Source organism: Saccopteryx leptura, chromosome 3 (genome assembly GCF_036850995.1).
Source record: "Saccopteryx leptura isolate mSacLep1 chromosome 3, mSacLep1_pri_phased_curated, whole genome shotgun sequence".
NCBI classification, from domain to species: Eukaryota; Metazoa; Chordata; class Mammalia; order Chiroptera; family Emballonuridae; genus Saccopteryx; species Saccopteryx leptura.
The window spans coordinates 70,272,350-70,296,846 of NC_089505.1; the positions used below are offsets into that span (position 1 = coordinate 70,272,350).

At 47.9% G+C, this 24,497-nt stretch overlaps 1 pseudogene; it reads right to left on the reverse strand.

Moving 5' to 3' along the window:
* Window positions 1–13,880: 13,880 nt before the first annotated feature.
* On the reverse strand, window positions 13,881–18,370 carry LOC136399270 (sialic acid-binding Ig-like lectin 5; annotated as a pseudogene).
* Window positions 18,371–24,497: the final 6,127 nt, after the last annotated feature.

The window sequence follows — 24,497 nt, forward strand, 5'->3', positions numbered from 1 at the left end:
GAATGTTGAAATGTTTTAGAGTACTCATCGCCAGGTAGACATCTTTGATCCGAGACAGAAGAGCTGTGCTCCTACCTCTACTGTGTGATGTCTACACTGACAGTGCAGTTCAGGGGACCAGAAACTGAGGTGTCAGCCAAGTGACTTCTGGGCAATGGGAGAATAAGGCCCAAGTTCAATTCCTTCCTAGGCCTGGGGATGGAGAGAGAGGAGCAGGGCAGAGAGGTGGGGTGGGCAGGACCAGCACAGAGAGAGAGAGGACAAGTCCAATGAGAGAGGTACAGGCAGAAACAAGGGGCCATCAGTGGATGGTTATTACTTGTTTATTGAATCTTATGATGGTTTCACATCCTAAATAGCTTTGAGCCCAGGAGACACAGCATTACCCAGGGGGACCTAGTTCCCAGAGACAGTCAAGACCTCTGCCAGGAACATCCTTTCAGTTGCAAACCAACCCACCCTGAGCCCATGGTTCCCAGCCACCCCGCCTGCTCTAAATCTCCCAGGACCTGGGACCAGACACACAGCGACCTCCCCACAGGCCTGAACCCCAGATTTATTCATCCCAGCTGATCCTGAACACTCAACCTGCCTTCCCTTGTATTTCCTATGGAAACCCCAGTAAAGGCTCTGGCTGGGCTCCCCACACCTGCGTCTGCTTCCTGAGGGGCCCCTGCTTCCCCAGGGCCCTGCCTGGTGCGGTGGGGCCTCCTCTCAGGAAATAAAAGTAATAAAAATCTTCTTTCAATAACATTCTCTCTCCTTGTTATCATTCAGTCACTTCCACAAATTAAAATCCCAGGGGTACAATTGAAACAGGTCAGTCAAAAGTTTCAAGGGAGAAGGTGACATTGATGTCCCACAACTGTTCCTCTGGACTCTGTGTCCACACCTCAGTCTGGTCTTGACATGAAGGGAGAATCAGTCAGGATGCCGGCCTTGTTCTCTGCGGACCTCCACACCTGCGAAGCCAACACAGGTCTCAGTCAGAGAATGGGCTACTTTAGCCCTAATTCCAGGCAGGGCAGTACAGCTCAGTCCCACCTGGAACTCAAGGCCAATGACAGAACTTCCCCATAGAGAGACAGACCTGCTCACCTGATGCAGTAGAGCCAGATGAGGCCACAGGTGAGGAGGAAGCCAGTCCCCCTGAGGGCCCCTCTGATCAGGGTGAGGACCAGGGGCCAGGAGCTGGAGAGTTCCAGCAGCTGTGGGGTGTCTGTGGGTAGAAAGGAGCAGGGTCAGTAGTGACTCAACCTCCCCAGGACCCAAGTGACCTGCTCCCAGGTGTCCCCACACTCACAGAGCACCGAGAGGCTGAGAGAGGGAGAGTCTGGGAGCCCAGCGGGTGCCGAGCCGGCAGGAGAACTCCCCTTCTTCCTCAGTCCCCACGCGGGGCAGCTCCGGGGTCGTGGTGCTGGAGTTGGGGGTGGCGTTCAGGGCTGGGGACTCCGGAACCAGCTCAGCCTCACAGAGCAGCCGCACAGCCTCGCCCTCCAGCATGGGCAGGGAGGAGGGTTTGAAGAAATTTGTGAGCTTTGGGGAGAGAAATACAGAAAGTTTGACATAGAGGAAGAGAGAGAGAAAGAGGTATGGAGCACAAGTACAGGCTCCCACCCACAAGAGGTGAAGGAGAGAGAGTGATGATTTTCATCCTTGCCTTTCTCATATCTGGTTCTATGCAAAATCTGATTACCCCCTGTGCTCCACAGCTAACCCAGGGCAGGTCTCAGCCCCAGAGGGGCAAAGTCTTTCCTACCTGTGACATTTCTGAAAGAGATGCCTATGGTGAGGTTCCGGGGGGCATCTGGGACAGAAAGACATGGCCTCGCTTTAGAGGGGAGGGGTGGATGGAAGTCACCCTGAACCCAAGGAGGACGGTGGGTACCAGGAAGGGGGGGTTGCTGTCCTCCTGCCTATCCCCCACCTGCACTCAGATCTACATGCAAGTGTTCTGTAGCTCAGCCTCCTCTTTCCCTCCCCTACACACACACACACACACACACACACACACACACACACACACACCAGTCTTACTACCCCTAAGGGCCCTGTCATCCCTCCAACACTTACAGGAGACATTGAGCTGAATGGTTCTCTGTGTGGTCACTAAAGCTCCCCCAAGTGCCACCAGACAGGTGAAAAAATTAGACCCAACTCCAGTGGAGGGTGGAACCCAGGGCAGAAGCTGAGGGTTAAAGCCCTTTGTTCTGTGGGGTTTGGGGACATGTGAGGCACAAGCCTGGGTCTTCAAGACAGTGAGGATCAGCAGGACAGCGACGGTGCACAGGGCCCCATTTGACAAGGACCCAAAGGCCAGACTCACACAGCAGACAATTTGTCTCCTGAAAGCCCAGGAAACTCCATCTTCAGGGCTCTCACGTGCTCAGTCTCTTTGCAAAGCCCCAGCAAGGGCCTAAGTGACTGTGGTCATAACCTGCAATCCTACTACTTTTTTATAAAAGAAACTTGATGAGCATTTTCCCAGATTTGACAATGATGTGAAATATTTCATACATCCCAGTAACAAGTGGTGTGATTGAAAGAAAGTTTCTTAGTCCCTGGCCAGGCAGTTCAGCTGGTTAGACTCTAACTGATACACCAAGGTTATTGGTTCAATCCCTAGACTGGATACATAAAGGAATCAACCAATAAATGTAAAAATAAATGGAACAACAATAGGTGTTTCTCTCTCTCTCTCTCTCTCTCTCTAAACAATACATATTTTAAAAAAGAAATTTTTTAAAACTATACAGGAGAAAAATATTTCAATCAACTTTGCCAAGGGAAATACTGAATTCTCTTTCTCTTCTCTGTATTGTATAGATATAATAGTATTATAACAATTAATAATAGTTATTAATATAATATTAACACTTATTCCTATATGACAGAATTATTCTCTCATACAGAGGCAATCAGAGAGCATCAGTCAGCACCGTGGGAACACGTGCTGTGCAGGTGCCAGACAGGTAGGGGGCCACACGGCCAATTACAAGGGTATATAATTTTTCAGAATTATCTTATATTTTGCTTTTCGGCATTTTTACTTTTGTACCTTGATGTGATATATTCTCTCACTTCAGAAAAATGCACATGTACTACATTTTCTATTTATTTTTGAAGCAGCAATTTCAACATTTGCATAAACATCTGGCTCCACAAAACCTGATCTGACCCCCGTGGGTCCAGGTGAGCAAGAGGTGCCCAGCTCTGGCCCCCAACACCGCAGACTCGTCATGTACTGCAAAGAAGACTGTCTTGTGCAGGCAAAGGACTAAGGAGAGCAGCATTTTCATGGTTGTGCCCCCACAGTGCACATCACTGAGCGGTCAAGCAGATCTCAAACTGAGATTATTAAAAAGACAAGATATAGCCTGACCAGGTGGAGGCGCAGCAGAGAAGACATCTGCCTGGGACGCGGAGGACCCAGTTTCAAAGTCTCGATGTTGCCAGCTTGAGCACAAACTCATCTGGCTTGAGTGCGGGCTCACCAGTTTGAGCACAGGGTCATGGGCTTGAGCGTGGGACCATACACATGACCCCATGGCTGCTGGCTTGAGTCCAAAGGTCACTGGCCTGAAGCCCAAGGTCGCTGCCTTGAGCAAGGGGTCACTCACTGTGCTGTAGCCCCCCAGTCAAGGCACGTATAAGAAAGCAATCAATGAACAACCAAGGAACCGCAACGAAGGACTGATGCTTCTCATCTTTCTCTCTTCCTGTCTGTCTGTCCCTATCTGTCCCTCTCTCTGCCTCTCTCTCTGTCTCTGTTACAAATAAATAAATAAACAAAGATATATATAACAAAAATATAATATGCACTAACTTAGTTAAGGAAATTGAAAATCTGTTTGGAAGGACCTTTAAGATGTAAACAAATAGAGGAATATGCACACTGAAGGCTACGAAAACAATACTGTGTAAAGCCTATTCCACCCAAAATCATCCACAGAATTACAGCCACACGGCATCCCATCTCTCAGTTGATTTGTGCAACTTGGTACCTCTAGTGTGAAATTCATACTGAAGTAGTTTTTTCCAAATTCAGCCAAGCCCCAGCAATCATGAAGAAGAACAACACATGAGGACTGGCTCTGTAAGACGTCTAGACATGTTAAAATGTCATAGAAAACAGGATGGTGTGGGACTGACACAGGGTTAGACCGCCAGACCACAGGAACAGAGTAGGGCACCTAGAAATAACATGGACCTAAACCACAGGAAATGTCGTGTGTGATAGAAGAGGTGACACAGAGAAGTGACACAAAGATAAACTTCTCAATAATATGTCTGGGCCATTGGTGACTGGTTCAACTTTTTGATTGGAACTGAAAGTTCCAATCTGCTAATCACATGGTTGGTTCCCGTGGCAACCAGCGCCCATCCTTAGGTGTTTTTCAAAGTCACTTCATCGACCTGACAAGACACCTTTAGTGTTTTCACCATTTAGGAAATTAGAAGGTTTTTAGGAGCTCTGTGCCAGAAATGGGGCATAAACCAAACATATATATTTTATTATAAATCACATTATCACAGGTGGGACGGCAGTTCAGGGCTCAAGCAGAGGAGGGACAGGATCTGACCTCCTTTCTCCTGATCTCTCTGCTGGCTGTGCTGAGCCCAAACACCTGCCCCGGAGGGGCTGTTGCGGCGCCCAGATGTGAGATGAGGGTGCCGGGGTCTGGGTGGACCCACCAGAGCTGATAAAAATCTGATGGGTTCGCCGTACTTGTTGACAGATCAGGTGTTCATTGGGAGTGAAAGAGAAAGTTCTAGAACAAGGCTATTTTTGGTGTGTAGCCATCACTGCCAGAGAAAGAAATGACTTTCAGAGATTTTTAAAGAAGAGAATTGGGAGTTCAGTTAGGGATGTGTTGGGCGGAGATGCATATTAGACACACCAGTGGAGCTTTGGCCGACCGTGTTCGATATACAACTTTAAGAAAGAGTTCTAGTTTGCAGATGAACTTGGAGGGTCAACATCCAGAGAATATTTAAAGTCATGAGCCTGAGAGATAGCACAAAATCCAAGTATTCATATAGACAAGAAATGAGGACCATCTCCAGTTATTTTGTGAGCTGGGTATCGGATTCATCATCCCACTAAAAAATACCAGGGAGAAAATCACTGTAAATCCTAAAGCAATTGAAGCGGTTAATGAGAGAGAAGAAGTTTCAGTCTAAAATCAAGGAGACAGTGGAAACCCAGAAAGGAAAGAGGGGAATGGGAGTCATACATGCCCCGGGGGAAATTCTGAAGGGGAAAAACTTTAATTTGGACCTTCATGGACATGGGGAGGAAGTCAGACTAGATGTCTGGGTAGGAGAAGGCTCGAGGATTGTGGTCACAGGTATCAGCCTGCACACCCCCAGGCTCCTAGCTGGTCACCGCAGGGAGGACGGCGGCATCTCCAGGCTGGAGGATCAGGACCCTGCCCTGGGATACTTCCTTCTCTTACAGCGCGCTCTGCTTCAGCCGCCAGGAGCTGGAACATGAGATCAGAGGGCGAGAAGGAAGTTGCATCGGCAGCCACCTGTGTAGACAGGAGGACCCTGACTGAGCAGAGGAGGAAGTTTCCCCATCACACCCCTAAGGAAGGGAGACCCCGCGACAGGACAACCCCAGAGCCCAGCCCTCGGGGAGCGCCGCCTGAGCACAGAGCCCGCAGCGCGCAGCAGAGCCACAAAGCTAAGAAGTACAGAGAAAGGGTTCTGGGGACACCTACCGAGCTCTGGGCCCCTCAGTGCCTGGAGCCGGCGTATTTCAGAACCACTCACAGCTTCTCCGCGGACTCCTGCGGGCTCTGCTCTCAGGCGGCTCCCCACCACGCGATCCTCTCCCCGCCCCGTGAACGCCCCATCCCAGCACCGTTTCTCAGAACACGGCCCAGCTGTTTTCCTGACCCTCGGCTACCTCACTCCTTTACTGCAACTGCTTTGGTCTCAGAGGGATTTGATGTGGAGAACGCTGAATACACCAAACAAAAAATCCTACCAGCTGTAGGTTTTAGAGGCCAAGCTCACCCGAGAAAGGGAAAGAAACAAACTGCATCATCGCCCCCTGCTGGACTTTGGGAGATTAGCATTTTTGACATCTAACAGACCTTAAACTGGGCGTGGCTGGCTCATCTACCCATGTTCCCAAAGTGTAGGTGGGCAAGGCTCAACATGGGACAAAAATGCATCAAAAAAGAGAAAAGAGGGAAAAAAAGTAAAATGACATAGAAGGAGGCCTTTGATTTCAGCTCTGTGTGCAAATTGCTTGAAGTATCACTCTCATTCTTACAATAAAAAGCTGATCAACTGGGGATCAATGACTTTTCCCAAAGAATAAAGTTCACAGAGCGAGCCATCATCTCAAAGTCTAGAGAGACTGACAAATTCAGAAAGTTCCAACTGAGAGGTGTTTACCTGCCACAGAAGCTGCCAGAGTCAAACACTAGAGGGATGCTGACATGATGTTGACAGTTAGGGGGAGGCTGTGTGTGGCTCACCATCAGAGTAAAGAATTCCTGCAGGTCTTGGTCTTGCAGGTCCCCACAGTTTTGTGGGGGTTTCACCTCCAGGAACCCCACCAGGTTTGCACAGGAAAGAGCCCCTGGTGGCCCTGCAAAGAGAGTGAAGAGTAAAGTAAGTGAAGTAAGTCAGAACATTCTGCATAACGTAAGGCGACCCTGCAGGGAGAGAGTGAACCAGAGCCCATTCCCGTCTGGAGGGAGGCGTGTCTGTACATCCTGCACAGCCTAGCTTTCCTGCCTCACCTCAGAGGGGCGGAGGGAAGCTGAGGGTCACGTGTGAAGGCCACAGCCCGGAGACACAGCCCACTGTCCCGGGGGTCCCAGCCTCAGCAGTGATGCTATGGGCTAGGTGTGAGATTGGTTGAAAATGAAGGAAAGTCACTTGGAGAACCAGGTCCAGGGACTTTCCACCGGACCTGGGGATTTTCTACTGAGCACCAAAAGAAATGGCCCAGGAGTGCTTGGAAAAAACAATTGTCCAATGAAATTTCGCCAGAACTCATCACCCACCACCACCCTACCGACGCTATAAATTACCCCCCGGGCAGGAGAAGCTGCGCAACTTCCCTGGCCCCTGTCTTGCGGACCATTGAACCTCACCTGGGAGTGTTCTAAATAAAGCTTTTGCTTGTCCACATCCTTCTTTTTTGGTGGTTACGTCCTTCTTCCTTCCTCAGTAGAAAATACCTTACATTTGATGCCGAAACCCGGGAGGAGCTTGACCCCCCACAAGGGCCGCTCCTGTCCCCTTCTCTTCCGAGAAAGACCAGGGACCTCCAACCTCTCACCCACTTCTGCACATGGTGCAGTAAGTCCCCTGCCTCTGGCCACCCCTCAGTTCTTTTCAACTCTGAGACTCCCTGTCCGTAATCGCAGCTGTGTCAGGGATCTCCTACCCTTTCTGAGTGCGTGTGTGCCCGTGGAGATGTCCCAGACACTCCCACTCTGCCTGACTGTCCGGTGGCCAGAGATTGAGTTGTAGGACACCAATTCTCATCTCTGATCACCCCAAGGCTGAGGGTGGCCATGAGGGCACAGAAATATAAACCTGACTCAAAAACACCCCTACGGTGCCTTATCTGGAATTTCTCAAACATAGATCCCTCCCTAAAGAAGAAGAAACTGATCTTCTTCTCCACTGTGATCTGGCCACACTAACCACTGGATACCAGACCAGGTGGCCTCCTGAAGGGACTTTCGACTTTAACACTCTCACCGATTTATGGAACTATTGCTAGAGAACTGGGAAATGGTCGGAGATCCCTTACATTCAGGGCTTCTGGTATTTGCGCTGCCGTCCTAATCTCTGTGCTGTCTGCTCTATGGCACAGGTCCTTTTAGCCAGAGAAACCTCAGCTAAACCCTCTGTTCCTGATCGTTCCTCCTTCGCCCCCCCCCCTTGATAATCCCCCCCTGCATAACCCCCTCTGCCCTGTCAGGGTCCTCCTCTCCCCTTGCCAGATCCTGTATCTAATCTGTCTGTGGAAACCTGTCGCTCTCTCTCCTCCCCTGTCGGTGCTCACACCAGAACTCACTCCGGGCCACAAGAGGGAGCCAACCTCCTATGCCCTCTCCGCAAGGTGGCCAGAGCGGAAGGAGTTGTTCGGGTTCATGTTCCATTTCCCCTCTCTGATCTGTCTGCAATCGAAAAGCGTTTGGGCTCCTACTCTTCTAATCCTACCGCATACCAAGGAATTCCAATATCTCACTCAGGCATATGACCTCACTTGGCATGATCTCTATATTATCATGTCTTCTACCCTTACCCCTGACAAACTGGACCAAATCCGGATGGCGGCATGGACTCATGCCAATCAGGTTCACCTCACAAACAACCAAGTTCCAGTTGGGGTACAGGTGGTCCCTGACACGGACCCCAACTGGGATTACCAGATGGGACAAACAGGTAAGAGGTGATGAGACCAAATGATTGAATGTCTCATAGCTGGCATGCAGAGCACAGTACAAAAGGTAGTTAACTATGACAAATTGAGAGAAATCACTCAAGGGCCTGAGGAAAACCCAGCCCTCTTTTTGAACCACCTCACTGATGCTTTGGTCCTCCATACTCCTTTAGACCCCTCCTCCAATGCCAGGGCCAATATATTAGCCACCCACTTCATTTCCCAATCGGCCCCGGACATTCGGAAGAAACTAAAAAGGTGGAAGAGGGCCCCCAAGCCCCTATCCGAGACCTCATGAACATGGCGTTTAAAGTTTTTAATGGTTGGGATTAAAGGCCGAGGCTGCTCGCCAGGCCCACATGCAGCAGAAGGTGACACTCCAAACCCAGGCTCTTGTGGCAGCCCTGAGGCTGGCAGAGCAACAGGGACAAGGCATAGGAGGTGCCCGACCCAAGTCCAAGCTGCAAAGAAGAACCCCACCAGAAGCTTGCTTTAAATGCGGCAAAGAGGGTCACTGGGCCTGGCAGTGCCCCTGCCCGAGGCCGCCCACTAAGCCCTGCCCTGACTGCAAGCAGCCCGGTTACTGGCGGAGCGATTGCCCCCTTCAGGTAACAGGCTCTTTCTCGGCATCTCTGTGTAGAGGACAAGCCACCCAAATGGGAGGCCAAGCCAGCCAGGCTGGCATATCGCTTAAACTTCTCGTTCTTGTGGATGACTGATGCGGCCCAGACTTGAAGACCCCCATCACCCTCGCCGAGCCCAAGGTGATGCAACAGGTAGCAGGTAAGTCCATCTTGTTTCTTGTGGACACGGGGGCTGCCTTCTCTGTTTTGGCATCACACTCTGGACCTCTAGTTCCCTCACGGGTCTCAGTTATGGGAGTAGATGAAACCTTTTTTTTTCCCCTTCACAAGCCACCCCTGACATGTAGTTTAGACTGATTCCCCTTTTCGCACTTCTTCTTAGTTATGCCCTCATGCCCCATACCCCTCCTGGGCCGGGACATTCTACAAAGTCTCAGAGCCACTATCCAGCTGACAGCATCTTCCCACTTACTCCTAGCACTCCTTACTGAGGGCTGTCCCACTACCTCATAAGATGTGTGGTGGACCAAGGGTAACTCAGGGTGAAATCTTGCCAGTAAAGGTTGGGTGTCCTACCCCCTACCAGGCCTTGGCATGGGCGGTCAGGGTCCCCTTGTATCCACACCCTCCCCCAGTGTTTCCAAGATGTGGATATCATGTATGTGAGTCAGCACTAGGGAGGAGAGGGATAGACCAGAGCTCAGGAAAATATACCAGGGGGTCTTTCATGCCAACCCAATTCTCTTCCCGAGTCTCCGACACCACCTATCACATTCAGAGATCATGTATTCTATTTGTGACAGTATCCCCCAAGCAGTCTTTTTCTCCCAAAGGAACAATGACCTGCTCTCCCCATCCTGGCACCTCTGTTTCTCAGGAAGCAGTCATAGGTGGGGGTTCCCAAAGAGGTGGAGTCAACCCAGTGTCATTGGTCATCTCCTGCAGGTTTGACCTTGTCTGTGTGGGCACAGGAGGGTGATAGTGCATGTGGGCCCCTTCCTTAAATCAGAAGATGTAGATTGCTCCAGAGTAAAACCATACATTTCAGGATGAGAGGTCAGAGCATAGAGATACACAGGTACTTAGTCCTACGCTGCGTCCTCAATGCTCATAACTGCAGTTTCTAACCCTGAGTGCTTCTGTAAGTTGTATCTCAACGGAACCAAGAAATACGTCCCATAGCCTTCTTCTCCCTACACTGTCACAGTAGGGGTGGTCGCAACAGCTTCAGCTTAGAGGGGGCAAGTCCTAGACCCCTAACACCACCAGACCTGTCCCTTCTCTCAGGGGATCAGGGGCAGCTGCAGAAGCAGTGGACATCTAGGGCTCTTTCTGGATTGAGCTTCCCCCAAACCTCCCCTTTGTCAGGAGCCTCCATTTCCCCAGTGACTACCGGGGAAGTGAAAGCTGAGCTGTCTTCACTCCAGGTCTGGTGATAACCTGTCAGGGTGACCCCTTTCCATGCCACTCCCCACTCATGTCACCTGTCTTAGGTGTTCATTCCCACCTCCCTCAAAGAATGCACAGAGCCTGGTCTCTCTCTGTTCTTGCAGAATTCTCGAAACATCCCTCTGGGAGCTGCAAGATCAGGCACCAAAACTTAACTGAAACTGAATCATGTCTCTGTTCTGGCCCAGAGCCCAGGCCTGGTCACACAGGAAGCCTCAGGAAGGGATGGTTGAACTCATACTCATCACGAGGGGCCCCTATGGTCAAAGGCCAGAACTGAGAGTTGAGATCCTGACTCCAGCCCCAGACGTGACTGTGTTTGCGGGTTTCTGGTGTCTGCTTGAGTTCAGAAAGACACTGGACTTGGGTGTGGCTCTTAGCCCATTCTCAGGGTTCCCATGAGACCTGCACTCACACCTTTAGCAGGACTGCTAACTTCTAAACAGCCCCTTCATCCTCATAAGCGCTCTCCTCTTTCTGGAATCTATGGAATCTTTCTCTCTTTACCTCACTCTCATTTCCTCCTGGCCTTACCTGGCTTACTCTGCCCTTTAGGACATCTTTCTCCATGCTGTGGTCCACTGAGGCCACAGCCTTTCCCCATTCTGAATACTTAACATTCATGTGGGTTGCACAAAAACTTATAATATATTTGTGTGACCTATCAGCTCCAAATATAGCATTTCAACCAGACTTCTGATACATCATTTTTTCATTTGAGCTGAATCAGAACTTGGCATACTGCCAGGCACAGAAAAGGCTAATGGATCATGCTTTTTGTTGTCCAGAGCTCCGTGAGAGTCCAAGGAAGGGATTAAAAGCAAGAGCAAAATATCAACCCACTCTTGTGAAGGAGGAAGTAAGGGGAGGAAGGGCAGCCGTCCGACATAGAAGGTGTTATGGAGGAGTGAGGGTAGACTCAGCCCTTAGAAGCTAGGGACCCAATGGCCTCTGAGAAATGCATTGTGTCCTATTCCCTAGGTCGAGGAGGAGCTCGGGGGTGGGGGGACCGAAGAGCAGTGTGGCTGCACCTCTGTCCTGAGGGACAATAAGTCATTAGCCTCATTCCACAGCCTCACATCCTGCCAGACCTGGGGAGCACCCTGTAGAAGGTTTAGCGCTGTCCGTGGTACTGGAGCACACCTGGGCTCAATTCTGCCAAAGACCCCAACTCATAAACCCAAGATCCTGAGGCTTAGGCAGGCAGAGCACGTTATTGGGAGGGGCTTTTGAAAGGCTGGTTTCCTCTTGGGAAGGAGTCAGAAGAAGATGTGAGAGTGGGCTGGGCTCATCTCCACGCTTTTCCTTTCACCCCTCTGGTGATCTTATTCTTTCAAACTTGTGCCTCCAGCGTGCTCTCTGTTACTAAAGGGGTAGATTCCACTTAGCATTTGCCACTGAAATGTCCCTAAAAGAGGAAATTCTGCAATGAATTGCTCCATGTCTTAGGGAATCTTCCAAGCTAGTCAGGTCACTACTAAGAGTTAAATTCAGTGTGACTACAGAGAGGGAAGTTGAGGGAAGGCAGTTGGGGGAGCTAAGGAGAAGCAGGAGGCTGGGCAAGAAGCCGGGCATGAGGAGGAACAATGTGCTGACGCTGATAATGACAAGAAGAAATATTGCTCATACGTGTTTACTGCCTGCAGGCTAGAAACTTCGTTACTTGTCCAAAGGTTTTAGGTGCACATCTCTACAGCACTGAATGGCTGATTGTGTTGTGTATCCTTTCAGGGACTGAAAATTCAACAAGGTTTTTAGAGTTTGAATTTCTGAGGGACAGAGATGCTGGAAACTGGCTGATGCCCAACCCCCCACCTCACTTGTTCTGTGAACATGTAAAAGGCTAAGCTCTTCCCCACACCTTCATGTATTTGCTCATCCTACCCCGGTATTCCCTGGAGAGACTAGAGACAAGTTTCTTCTTTGTGTAAAGTTGGTATGTTTAAGTATCGGTGGGGGTTTTTTGCACGTGGAGGAATTTTTGAGTTGCCTTGCAAACTGTAATCAGAATAGCCATTGATTTGCTAATGGCCCACTTTGCCCTATAATAAAGGAACATGCAGTTTCTGGGGGCGGCCATGTTTTCTCTCTGCTAGAGCCGTATTTACCGCTAGCAAGAATTGCAACGCCCTCCCAAACCCATCTTTTATATTCTTTAATTCTTTAAGTCTATTTTCTTTAATTCTGTTCCGTTCCAGCTCTGGACCTGAATATACTCATCACGGCTGGCCTGTGGCAGTATCCAATACCTAAAGTCAAATCAATCTCCATCACCGTATACCTGTTCCACTATACTCCCACCCCCCACCTCCTTCTACCACAATTCCCTCCCCCTGGTAACCACCTCACCTCTATCTATATCCATGGGTCTCAGTTTTATATCCCACTGATGTGTAAAATCACGTACTCCTTAGCTTTTTCTGATTTACTGAATTCTCTCAGTATAACGCCCTCGAGGTCCATCCATATTGTTGTAAATGGCAATGTGTCATCATTTCTTATGGCTGGGTAGTATTCCATTATATATATGGACCACATGTTTTTCACCCAGTCCTCTATCAATGACACTTTGGTTGTTTCCATGTCTTGGCCATGGTGAATCATGCTGCAATGAACATGGGAGAGCATGCATCTTTACATAGCAATGTTTTCCCATATATGCCTTGGCCTGGGGACAGGGCACTACAGCAAAGCCAGTGACCCCTTGCTCAAGTAAAAAATAAAAACCAAAATTAAAAACCAAGTGTGGGACACTTGAAACCATGTCACCACAATAAATTAAAAATAAAAAATTTTAATTTAAAAAAAAAGCTTGGGAATGGAAAAAGAAATTGACAAGCTGCCACCCTGTCCTCTATGCCTGGTGATCCCTGATTCAGAAGAACTTGCCATCAATACGTTTCTGTTCAAAAAAGAGTGAGAGAGAGACCAGGAAGCCCTGAGGACACACCACGGGACAAGAGGTCTGTTGGTTGATTTTCGTATGTTAATTTATTTAATGCTCACAATCAACTTTGAGTAGAATGCATGATCTCTGCTGTACAGAACGGGAAACTGAGGAACAGAGAAATGAAGTGTTTGATGACCATGCCTTAGGGAGCACTGAAGCCTGCACATGAGCCCAAGTCCCTGTCATCTTGTCAGCTGTCATCTCTGCCCTGCCTGGGGATGCTCACACAGGAGTTAATATTGATATTGTCACAATATTGTCACAATTAGCTGTGACTTCTTCCCCAGGAGAGGCCATGATGCCTGCGACCAGGACCAAGTTCTGAGCGAGTCTTCACTTGCTTGTCTTCTTGATCTGTGAGTACTCAGCAGAGTTGGCCGCCTTCTGGTCCTGAGGATCCTGTGGTTTCATCCTGGGAAAGCTGAGGTTGGTGGACTGGACCTCCTGCTGCTCTCCTGATGGAGAGGCAGCCCCAGGAGGCGACATTTCATCTGGGAGCCTGCCTAGCCCATGCTTTTCCTTGGAACCCTGAGTGAAGGGAGGAGAACAGTGTAAGGTATTTTTCCCCTCCGAGAAGGAACGAAGGGAGCTAAAGCCACAAAGTGTGGAATAACAAAAGGCTTTATTGAGTACAGAGCACGCATCCCACCTGGAGAGGTTCCCTGGCCCCAAGGAAAGATGGAGGCCAGGGAAGTCGCAAGGATTAAACCGCGTGGGAGATATTTAAAAGGGTCCTCTAGGGAAGTCAGGCTAATATGACGTAGCAAAATCTCACTGGCTGGCAGACAGTCGCTTTTTTCCAAAGGACTCCTGTGAAGCTTCTTTTGGTGCACTTGGTTGTGGGCAGTCCTAGCCAAAGTTCGCGGGTCTGGGTTCCCCACGGGACCATCCTCCATTATCCACCAACCTTACAAACAGTATCAGAAAAGAACAAGGCAGACATGGTCCCAAGGGGAATTTCAGCTGATGAGACACTTTTTCATTCATCCTCTTATTTCACACACATTTCTCATGAACTCAACTATTCTCTCATGCACTTAAAATTTTCTAATACTACAACTGATTTAAAAAAATCCAGGGATTAATAATCACATTTCATTCTCACAAAAACCCAATATGAAAGATACTCTTTTTGTCCCCATTTACAAATGGGGAAACTGAGGTGAGAGGAGGTGAAACAACATGCCCAGAATGGGGACAATGTAACAGCTTTAGGGAGATGGTTCTGGAAGCCTGTACTCTGCCGAGGGAGGTGGGCTCAGTGGTCAGCAGCGTGGGCAGGAGGCTGACCATAGGCTCCAGGAGATGGAGGGAAGTCAGCTCCTAGCTCTCTGTCTGGCTGACCACAGAGGGGTGGGTTTGGGGAGATGCTGAGGAGCTCAGTCTGGATTCATTGAATGGACATGCCCACCCCCCACACTGCATGAGAAGACACCCCCACCACTCACCTAGGTGGCTGTTCCCACCACAGGGTCCTCACCATCCCTGACCTTGAGTCTCCCGGCTGCTGGCTTCCTGCGGGCTCTCACTCTAAGGGAAGAAGTCAGCAGCCAGAGTGGCTCAGGCACAGGTGGGCAGCGGCCCCCACTCCCTGACAAGACGACTGAGGCACCCAGACCCTGGGACCAGACTCGGAGACCCTCCTGACATGCAAGTGAGATAATCAGGCGTTTGTCCAAGGCAGAGTTTTTATCACAAAAGACCACTTTTACACACAGTAATTTTCACACTAGTGATCATAACAGTTTTCTTTGTGATTACCAAAAAGTAGAAACAGCCATCCACCAATGAATGAATCAACAAATAAAATGTGCCCCATCCATACCATAGAATATTATTTGGAAATAAAAAGAAAGTTCTGACACAGGACCCTTGACAATGTCATGCTCTGTGAAAGAAGTCGGTCACAAAGGACCATGTACCGTATGAGTCCATTCACATGAACTGTGCAGAATGGGCAGGTCTAGAGGCAGGAAACAGGGCAGCGGTGACTGGGGCCAGTAGCGTAGTGAAGAGGGGCAAGGGAGCCTATCATGCTCCGGGCTCCACTCGCAGAGGGGCGCCAAATGGTCTCCAAGACAAACATGAAAAGTGTAGTAGAAGGGGAGAGGGTGCCAATAAAGTCTCGTGCCCTGGGTGCCACTTATGTTCGCTACACCACTGACTGGGGCTGAGGTGGGTGGAGGGTTAGGGTGACAAAAGATGTGGGGTTTCTTTTATTTCTTCTTCTTTCAGTTTGAGCTAATAAAATTTTTAAGTTGATTGTGGTGACGGGTGCACAACTCGGTGACTGAACTAAAAGCCACTGAATTGTACACTTTAAATATGTGGGAATTTTATCTCAGTAAAGCTCTTACCCTCCCTCCTCATAAAAGTTCTTTCTGGATGTACTCAGTTCTGTTTCTGTGGGATTCAGTGACTCTCCTATTCTCCCTACAGCACAGCTCCCTGTATCCCCGGGACACAGACTTACATGTAAAGGAACAGGAGACACAAGTGCAGGGACAGCAGGGCCATGACACCAGCACCTCCAAGAGCCACAGGAACCACTCCGACCCGGGACATGGACTTCCCTGCAGAGGAGAGGGCGTGAGACCTCAGGACACCACAGGACTCAGTCTTGTATACGCACCTCCTTCCAGAACCCACGGTAGGTTCTGTTCCTGCAGGAGATGGAGGGCCCTGTCCTAGCAATCACCCCCGTCCAGGCCCAGCCCCTCCCCCAGCTCCATCTTCTCTGTGACCCACTCCTCTCTCCCTAAGCCTGTCCCCCATTAGAGCCCCTGCTCTGGTAGCAACAGGACAGTGACGCTCTGGACCCCGTGGACATTGCTGGCCTCACAGCTGAGTCTGAGGCCGGCGCTGAGCTCCTGGCTGAGGCTCAGGGAGCTGTTGGCCCAGGGCCCCACTGAGCGGGAGGTGACCCTGCGGGAGGCATTGCTGTGGTTCCCCTCCAGCAGCCCCGCCCCCAGCCGCCAACGCAGGGAGGGGGCCGGCTGGGCTCAGAAGGAGCAGCTGTAGTGCAGACCCTTGTCCTCCCAGGAACAGAAGGGGCCCAGCAGCTCCAGGGGGCCTGGGGGGAGGGAATAGAAGGGTCAGCCATGCTTCTCTGCTCTCTTAGAACCCCGGTGTCCTGCTCCCGGTTACCTTCATCCCTTCAACTCACTGTGCACAGAAAGACTCATTGAAACTTGGCGGGAACCCTGAGTGTTCTGAGCTCTGCAAGTGAATTCACCCCCGTGCTCCATTTGGATTCAAGGCAGTTCCAGGACCCCGGAGGCTGAGGGCCTGGAGGGGCTCAGGGTCTGTCCCTGCAGGGCCCAGCTCAGCTCTGAAGGGGGGTTGCTGTCAGTCACACAGAGCTGCCACACAGCCTCCTTGTCTTCCAGGATCCAATGAGATGAGGTGTTTTGCAGACTCTTAAGGGCTTTGATAGAGAAGTACAGAGAGATAGACACAGAGACAGAGAGAAGGAGAGAGAGGGAGAGAGAGGTGAGGAACACAGGTACAGGCTCCCACACACAAGAGATGAGGGAGGGAGGATGATGATTTTCAACCTAGTCCTTCTGGTATCTGATCCCATTCAAACTGATTCACACCTCTGCTCCACAGTTGCCCCAAGGACAGGTCTCAGCCACAGAGAGGGGAGGTTCTTTCCTACCTGTGACATTTCTGAAGGAGATGCCTATGGTGAGGTTCTGTGGGTCATCTTGGACAGAAAGACATGGCTCCGCTTCAGAGGGGAGGGGTGGATGGAAGTCACCCTGAACTCAAGGAGGGCGGTGGGAACCAGGAAGGGGGGGTTGCTGTCCTTCTCTCCGTCACCCACCTGCACTCAGATCCATGCACAAGTGTCCTCAGGTTATCTCATTCCCCTCTACACACACACACAACACACACGCACACACACGCACACACACATGCACACACACACGGGCACCTGACCCCCTACACTCAAGGACTCAGTAATCCCTCCAGCACTCACAGGAGAGATTGAGCTGAATGGTTCTCTACCTGGTCACCTGAGATCCCAGGCGTTTTAAATGGCACGTGACAGTAGCTCCATGGTCCTGGGGTCTTGGGGTGAAGGTAAGTTTGGAGGAGTGATAGGTCTGAGGGGTCAGGGAGTTAAGACCTTCCGCAAACCAGGAGAAGGTGAGATGACTTCCCCCTTCACAAGCCCCCGGCAGGCTGCAGGTCAGCTGTGTGGGGCGGCTGGACTCTAGAGGCTCCGGAATATGGATTCGGGGTTCCACTGTCAGGGCTGAAGAGAAGGAAGAAAGTTGCTTGGACTCCTTGAGGTGGGAAGACAGTGTGACCCTGAGAGGGACCCCATGCCTCAGGGCCCAGCAAACCGAGGGTCCTTTGTCTCTTCCCACCACCCTGGACCCAAGGCCTGGATCAGTGAGTGTCCAAGTGTCCTTCTCTAACATGGATCCCACAACCCTGGGTGTACTTTGGGACCCCTGCCTTACCTGTCACTTGCAAAGTGAACTTATTATATTGGTAATCATATTGTTCATTTTCTATCTCCACCCAGTAAAGTAAATTCCTCTGTCACTCATCCTGGCATCTCTGATGCTCAGGGAACAGTGACTCTTCATGGAGTCCCTGAGGTGGAATCGGCCTGGGAACTCTTCCTTCACTGGTATATCTGATTGTTTGAGGGCACAGGATCATTGACATATGGGTTGTCCTTATGCCGGTACCAGTAGGTGTAGAGTTTGAAAAAGGAAAACAATGAACTCCACGGGTGGGAAAAGGAACAGGGCACATGGATGCACAGACCCTCCTGCACCTTCACCGATCCCAGCATCTGTATCTCATAGCCCGGCTGCTGCTGCAGGGACCCTGCGGGGTCACAAAGCCACAGCCTCAGCATCCGCACTTCCCCCACCCACCCATCTCCCCTCCCTGGGCCCACTCACCCCCCCCCAGAAGGGGCAGCAGCAGCAGGGGCATCATTTATGCATCTGGCAGGGCAGAGCGGATCCAGGTCTCTATGTCAGGGACGGAAATGCTGAGCTGTGGGGAGGGGCCGAGGACGCCCCAACAGGAACCCCGGGGTGACAGGGCTGTAGTCAGGTCTGGAAGGGGAACTTTGGCTCCACAGGCAGGTGATGGGAGGGTGCAGTGGGAACTAGAAATCATCCTTGTCCCCTCCCCACCCGACCCTGCAGGTGGATGTACGGAGGCCCCAGAGGTTGAGAGGATCATCAAGATGTGAATCTGAAACTGCTCCCCTTACTGATGATGTTTAAGTAAAGTGGGAGGTCACCCAGGGGGTCATCAGACTCAGAGCTGGTTCTGGTGACACAGGGGGACCCACCCTCCAGCTGACATAACTTAAAGTTCTGGAAAACATTATTTTTTAAGAGATTTTATTAATTGGTTTCACAAAGGGGAGTGGGGATGAGAAGTCGTTGCTTCAGTCTAGCTGTTCATTAGTTACTTCTCATATGTGCCTTGACCATCAAGCCCAGGATTCGAACTAGTGACCTTACTGCTCCAGGTTGGAATCTATGCACTGTGCCTTCAACAGCAGGCAAGGCAAACGGTAACTTTTAAAGTTCTTTAGACCATGGAAATGCCGGTAAGAAAGAAAGGAGTTTAGACCCAACTCCAGTGGAGGGTGGAGCCCGGGGAAAGATGAGTGTTAAAGCCCTTTGCTCTGGGGCCTTTGGAGGACCTGGGATGCACAAGTGTTGGTCCTCCCGGGTCTGAGGGTGTGTGGGAGAGCAACGGCACACCGGTCCGCTCTAAATGGGGTGTGTGAAGGGTGATCTTGCCCCATTGGGTGTGGACCTCAAAAGCTGGACCTCAGCACAGCCGTGAACTTGCTGCCTTGAAGCTCCAGAAACTCCATTTTCAGAGTTCTCACGTGCTGGGTCCCTTTGCAAAGCCTCACCAAAAGATAGAAACTTTTATTTTATTTTATTTTTAATGAGTGGAGTGAAGGCAGAGAGATCCACTTGGCAAGCCACTAGGGGTCGTTGCTCAGCACCCAAGCCATTTTTTTAAATGCCTGAGGTAGAAGCCCCAGAGCCATCCTCAAACTAATGGAGCTATGGTTGCGAGAAGGAAAGAGAGACAGAGTAGAGAGAAGAGAGAAGGATGGATGGAGAAGCTGATGGTTGCTTCTCCTGTGTGCCCTGGCCAGAAACACAATGGGACATCCACACGCTGGATTAATGCTCTACCACTGAGCCTACCAGCCAGGGACAAACGAAAGAAACTTGATCATAGTTTTCACAAATTTGACAAAGATGTAAATAAATCAGACATCACACTAACAAGTTATGTGACTGAAAGAAAGTTTTTGAAACTATACAGGAGAAAAAGGAATGTCAACCAACTGTGCTGGAGGAAATACTAAATTATTTTCCTGTTTTCTATATTATATAAATATATTATTATAATGATTAATAATATTTATTAATATAATATTAACATTTATCACTATTTGACAGAGTTCATTTCCTTTATAGAGTCAATCAGCAAGTATCCACCCAAACTGTGGGGACCCTGTGTCAGTCAGGTGAGCCGGACAGATGTGCCATACAGCTAGAAAGTAGCCTCTAGTCTTTCTGAATTGTCTGACATTTTGGTTTTCAGAATTTCAGCTTTTGAGACTGTGAAACATGTTTTGTATTTCACAGAAAGTTTATATGTGTCACACTTTGTATATATTATGAAGCAGTGATCTCAACATTTATTTAAATATCAGGCACAACAAAACCTTGTCTGTCCCTGCCGCCGTGAGGAGAGGAACAAGAGATACCCAGCTCTACCCATTACCCAGCCCGGACTCCTCACATATTGCAAAGAAGATTGTGGTGTGCACGCAAAAGACTAAACAGAGCAAGATTCTGGCCTTGGATGGTTGCCTAGCGGTACAGCATCAGCCGGCGTGTGGAAGTCCTGCGTTCGATTCCCAGTCAGGGCACACAGGACAAGCAGCCATCTGATTCTCCATCCCTCCCCCTTTTCCTTCTCTCTCTCCCTATCCTGCAGTCATGCTCACTCTAGCAAGTTGGCCCCTGGCACTGACGAAAGCACAAAGGTCTCACCTCAGGTGCTAAAATAGCTCAGTTTGCAAGCAACAGAACAACGGCCCCAGATGAGCAGAGCATCACCCGGTAGGGGGCTTGCCAGGTGGATCGGTCAGGGCACATGCAAGTGCCTGTCTCTCTGCCTCCCAACCTCTCACTTAATAATAAAAAAAGCAGGATTTCTATAGTTGTGCCCCCACAACTTATATTACTGAGCAGCGTAGCAAATCTCAAGCTGGGATGATAAAAAGGAGAAGGAATAATTAATGTTGGCAAGAATGTTCAGAACAGGAACCCTCTTACACTGCTGGTGGGAATGTAAATTATGGCAGCTCTTATGTAAATCAGTGGGGCAGTTCCTCAAAAATTAAATAGAGAGCTGACATATGATCCAGTAACTCCACTACTGGGTATTTATTTGAAGAAAATGAAAACAGTGTTGTAAAGTAACTAAATCCACAAATCCATGGGTGTTTGTAGAGGCAGGTAATCAAAATAAGTTTTTGAAAAGTTTTATTAAAGGAGGAAATTTATTAAATATACTGGCCACATATGGCTGACACAGGGCAACAGACCCAAATTGTGCAATCCCTAAAAACAGTTCAGGGGCTGTTTATATACTCCTAATTATACATGGGAGGGGAGAAAACCTGACATTACAGCATAAGTTTATACCTTTAGTTTAGAGATACATACATTAACTACATGCTTTCAGGAGTGGAGGGGTAGTTTCCATAGAGACAGATGCCTGTAAATGGTTCATCAGTATAAGAAAAAATTTTAATTTAATCTTTTCCTTCCTGTTCCTGGCTACCTATTCACCCCTCCTCCCATAGATATGGGGTAAGGTCAGGGAAACCAAGTCTCTTTCCCCTTCTGCATTTACAACACAATGCCATTCACCATCTTAGTTTTTTTTTTATCTTATTTTTATTCATTTTAATGCAGTGACATTGATAAATCAGGGTACATATATTCCGAGAAAACATCTCCAGATTATTTTGACCTTTGATTATGCTGCATACCCCTCACTCAAAGTCAAATCATCCTCCCTCACCTTCTATCTGGTTTTCTTTGTGCCCCTCCCCTCCCCATACTCCCTCCCTCTCCTTCCTCGCCCTCTCCTTCCTCGCCCCCTCCCCACCCCTCCACCCCACTCCCTGTTATCATCACATTCTTGTCCATGTCTCTGAGTCTCATTTTTATGTCCCATTTATGTATGGAATCATATAGTTCTTAGTTTTTTTCTGATTTACCTATTTCACTCTGTATAATGTTATCAAGGTCCATCCATGTTATTGTAAATGATCCGATGTCATCATTTCTTATGGCTGAGTAGTATTCCATAGTATATATGTACCAAAGCTTTTTCATCCGCTCGTCCTCTGACGGACACTTGGGCTGTTTCCAGATCTTCACTATTGTGAACAATGCTGCTATAAACATGGGGGTGCATTTCTCCTTCTGGAATCATTCTATGGTGTCCTTGGGGTATATTCCTAATAGTGGGATGGCTGGGTCAAAAGGCAGTTCGATTTTCAAATTTTTGAGGAATCTCCATACTGTTTTCCACAGTGGCTGCACCAGTCTGCATTCCCACCAGCAGGGCAGGAGGGTTCCCTTTTCTCCACATCCTCGCCAGCACTTATTCTGTGTTGTTTTGTTGATCAGTGCCATTCTGACTGGTGTGAGGTGATATCTCATTGTGGTTTTAATTTGCATTTCTCTAATGATTAGTGATGTTGAGCATTTTTTCATATGCCTATTGGCCATCTGTATATCCTCTTTGGAGAAGTGTCTATTCATTTCTTTTTCCCATTTTTTGATTGGATTGTTTGTCTTCCTGGTGTTGACATTTACAAGTTCTTTATAAATTTTGGTTATTAACCCCGTATCAGATGCATTGTCAAATATATTCTCCCATTGTGTAGATTGTCTTTTTATTCTGTTCTTATTGTCTTTAGCTGTGCAGAAGCTTTTTAGTTTGATAAAGTCCCATTTGTTTATCCTGTCTTTTATTTCACTTGCCTGTGGAGACAAATCAGCAACTATATTGCTGTGAGAGATGTCGGAGAGCTTATTGCCTATGTTTTCTTCTAAGATGCTTATGGTTTCGTGCCTTACATTTAAGTCTTTTATCCATTTAGAGTTTATTTTTGTGAATGGTATAAGTTGGTGGTCTGGTTTCATTTTTTTGCAGGTTGTTGTCCAATTTTCCCAACACCATTTGTTGAAGAGGCTGTCGTTACTCCATTGTATTTCCTTACCTCCTTTATCAAATATCAGTTGTCCATAGAGCTGTGGGTTTATTTCTGGGTTCTTCTTTCTGTTCCATTGATCTATGTGCCTGTTCTTATGCCAGTACCAGGCTGGTTTGAGTACAATGGCCTTGTAGTATAGCTTGATATCAGGAAGTGTGATATCTCCCCCTTTATTCTTCTTTTTTAAGATTCCTGAGGTTATTTGTGTTCTCTTTTGGTTCCATATAAATTTTTGGAATATGTGATCTATATCTTTGAAGTATGTCATTGGTATTTTAATTGGTATTGCATTGAATTTATAAATTACTTTGGGTAATGTAGACATTTTAATGATGTTTATTCTTCTGAACCATGAGCATGGTATATGCTTCCACTTGTTTGTATCTTCCTTGATTTCTTTTATCAATGTTTTATAATTTTCTGAGTACAAGTCTTTAGTCTCCTTGGTTATATGTACTCCTAGGTACTTTATTTTTTTTTGTTGTAAAAGTGAAGGAGATTGTTTCCTTTATTTCTCTCTCTGACTGTTCATTGTTGGTGTATAAAAATGCTTCTGATTTCTGAGTATTAATTTTATATCCTGCCACCTTGCTGAATTCATTTATCAGGTCCAGTAGTTTTTTGACTGAGACTTTAGGATTTTCTTTATACAATATCATATCATCTGCAAATAATGATAGCTTTACTTCTTCTTTTCCAAATTGAATGCCTTTTATTTCTTCTTCCTGTCTGATTACTGTGGCTAGGACTTTCAGGACTATGTTGAATAAGAGTGGTGAAAGGGGGTACCCCTGCCTAGTTCCTGATCTTAAGGGGATTGCTTTTAATTTTTGCCCATTGTGTATGATGTTGGCTGTGGGTTTGTCATAGAAGGCTTTTATCATGTTGAGGTATGTTCCCTATATTCCCACTTTGCTGAAAGTTTTGATCATGAATGGGTGCTGGATTTTATCAAATGCTTTTTGTGCATCTATTGAAATTATCATGTGGTTTTTCTCCTTCCTTTCATTTATGTGGTGAATAACATTGATAGATTTGCGAATATTGTACCAGCCTTGCCTCCCCAGAATAAATCCCACTTGATCATGGTGTATGATTTTTTCCATATATTGTTGGATCCAGTTTGCTAACATTTTGTTGAGGATTTTAGCATCTATGTTCATCAGAGATATTGGCCTATAAGATTCTTCTTTGTGTTGTCTTTGCCTAGTTTTGGAATCAGAATTATGCTCATCTCATAAAAGGTGCTTGGAAGTCTTCCTTCCTCTTGAATTTTTTGAAATAGCTTGAGAAGAATAGTAGTTCTTCTTTGAATAGTTGGTAGAATTCACTTGTGAAGCCATCTGGCCCAGGACTTTTCTTTGTTGGGACTTTTTTGATAACTGTTTTGATCTCATTTGGTGTAATTGGTCTGTTTAGGTTTTCTGATTCTTCCAGACTGATTTTTGGAAGATTGTATGTTTGAATAAATTTGTCCATTTTATCTAGGTTGTCTAGTTTTTTGGCATACAGTTCTTCATAGTATTTTCTTACAATATTTTGTATTTCTGTTGTGCCAGTTGTTATTTCTCCCCTCTCATTTCTAATTTTATTTATTTGAGTCCTCTCTCTCTTTTTCTTGGTGAGTCTAGTTAAAGGTTCATTGATCTTTTTTACCTTTTCAAAGAACCAGCTCCTAGTTTCATTGATCCTCTGTATTGTTTCTTTAGTCTCTATGTCATTTATTTCTACTCTGATCTTTATTATTTCCTTCCTTCTACTACATTTAGACTTTACTTG